Here is a 2500-nt window from a genome sequence, read left to right as displayed (position 1 = left end):
AGTTTGTGTTAAAAGACAGGAGGGGTTGAGAAGGGTTCGTAGTTTATGAGTTTGTTTACCTTTTAGTCCGGGTTTACAACAGGGTAACAAAACGGTGACGAGAGAGGCATGGTTTTTCTGTCTGATCGTATCCTGACGGAGGACAGTGGTAGGATGGCAGAGCAGTGACGTTACCTGTCCTCTAGTTAGTGTATGAGACCTCACGCGATGACACACACACACACACACACACACACACACACACACACACACACACACACACACACACACACACACACACACACACACACACACACACACACACACACGTCATGTATGTCTATAACAAAGACAGTACAAGTTTCCCTCCTTCCACACTCTCTCTCTCTCTCTCTCTCTCTCTCTCTCTCTCTCTCTCTCTCTCTCTCTCTCTCTCTCTCTCTCTCTCTCATGAAGAATGAAGATTAGCTGAGTGTTTTCATTGACGTCTGAAACATATTTGTCTTTTGCTTCACTCTGATGGATGTAGAAATTAATAAAAAGTAGCAGTGTATGTGTGTACATGTCACACACACACACACACACACACACACACACACACACACACACACACACACACACACTTTAATGATTTGAGTCTTCCTAACAATATATTTTTTTTGCAGGAGGGCAACTGACTACAAATGGAAAAAAGGCCCCACTTGGTTGCCAGTTCTCTTAAAGGTAAAGTGAGTTATTCGAAATTCAGGGACAAATGTCTTGGTACAGAAGACTTATAAATTTATTAACTAAGTGAATTTGTCAGTAACTAATTAACTAACCAACGAGACGACTGACTGACTAAACTGAATGACTAACTAAAAGATTATCTAACGAACCTAGTCAAATTAACCTACAACAACTAAATGATTACACTAATTAAAAAATAAATAAATAAAAAGAATAGCATTAGCACATCTCCAAATGACAAAAAATACACCAACTATTGACCTATCTACAAATCAACTTGCTACATAACTGATGAAATACTAAATAAACGAATAAAAAGAGAGAGAGAGAGAGAGAGAGAGTAAAAGCGAAAGTCAAGTCAAGTTCTGTATCTGCAAAATCTACTTCAACATTACTAACCCTAACGAACCTAGTCACAATTACCTACAGCATCTAACCAACTAACTACTTCCATATTTAGCACATCTCCAACTATCAAGAAAACATCAACTATTCACCTATTTACATACCAACCAAAACATCGACTTCCTCCATAACTGATGAAATAAGTAAGAAAAATAATATGAAAAATAAATAAATAACTAGTAGAAGCGAAAATCAAGTCCAGTTCTGTGTCTGCAAAACCTACATTAACAATACTAATCTTCCTCACGTCAAACAAACAGCGTCTTAACTTTGAAAGCTTGGCCCATTCGTTATAACGCTTTATTTTTGTACTGCTAGTGACTTCCTCTTGGTCTGAATGAAAAACAGCCACTTTGCACTAAAACATGGAAGAAGGGGAGGAGTAAACGGAGGACGAAGAGAAAGAGAAGCAAATATTAATGGAGAAAACACACTTCATTAATTTTCACTCGAATTCAAAGTCTGTGTGTGTGTGTGTGTGTGTGTGTGTGTGTGTGTGTGTGTGTGTGTGTGTGTGTGTGTGTGTGTGTGTCGGAAGAGCAATGGTTTCTGGTCACCGTTATTAACTTATCGACGGAACCATAAACCATCTTAGGGAATAAATGGCCAATGATTGTGTGTGTGTGTGTGTGTGTGTGTGTGTGTGTGTGTGTGTGTGTGTGTGTGTGTGTGTGTGTGTGTGTGTGTGTGAGAGAGAGAGAGAGAGAGAGAGAGAGAGAGAGAGAGAGAGAGAGAGAGAGAGAGAGAGAGAGAGAGAGAGAGAGAGAGAGAGAGAGAGAGAGAGAGATTAAAGCCCAGATACATACAAATCTTTCTACACACACACACACACACACACACACACACACACACAACGACAAACTCTCTCTCTCTCTCTCTCTCTCTCTCTCTCTCTCTCTCTCTCTCGCGTATTGCTAAACTACTTCACACAATCATCAAAAGTAAACGAACAAACAAACGAAGTTGATGTGTGTGTGTGTGTGTGTGTGTGTGTGTGTGTGTGTGTGTGTGTGTGTGTGTGTGTGTGTGTGTGTGTGTGTGTTTAAAGGTATGTATGTTTGCAAGAGTACTGTGAATGTTTGTAAGACGTCATGTGCATGTATATATGTATGTATGTATGTATGTTATGTATGTATGTATGCATGTGTGTGTGTATGTTTGAGGAGTGTGCAGCGAACAATGGTGATAAATTTTCCCTCGATGATAAATTTCCCGTAGTTAAAATACTATTGTTTAATGACTTACTGCTCTCTCTCTCTCTCTCTCTCTCTCTCTCTCTCTCTCTCTCTCTCTCTCTCTCTCTCTCATGATGATAATAATGACGTTTTGTGGTGGTGGTGGTGAAGATGAGGATAAGGACAACGATGATGACGATGACGATGATGAT

General features: G+C 39.6%; 1 protein-coding gene across 5 annotated transcripts in view; it reads right to left on the bottom strand.

Moving 5' to 3' along the window:
- The window catches only part of LOC123517094 (RNA-binding protein 24-like), a 97674-nt gene that overhangs the window by 15905 nt on the left and 79269 nt on the right, over positions 1-2500 (bottom strand). The gene's annotated exons all lie outside the window — the stretch shown is intronic.

Source organism: Portunus trituberculatus, chromosome 41 (assembly GCF_017591435.1).
Source record: "Portunus trituberculatus isolate SZX2019 chromosome 41, ASM1759143v1, whole genome shotgun sequence".
NCBI lineage: Eukaryota > Metazoa > Arthropoda > Malacostraca > Decapoda > Portunidae > Portunus > Portunus trituberculatus.
Note: the sequence above shows the minus strand (reverse complement) of the source record. Positions and strands in the feature narration are given on the sequence as shown.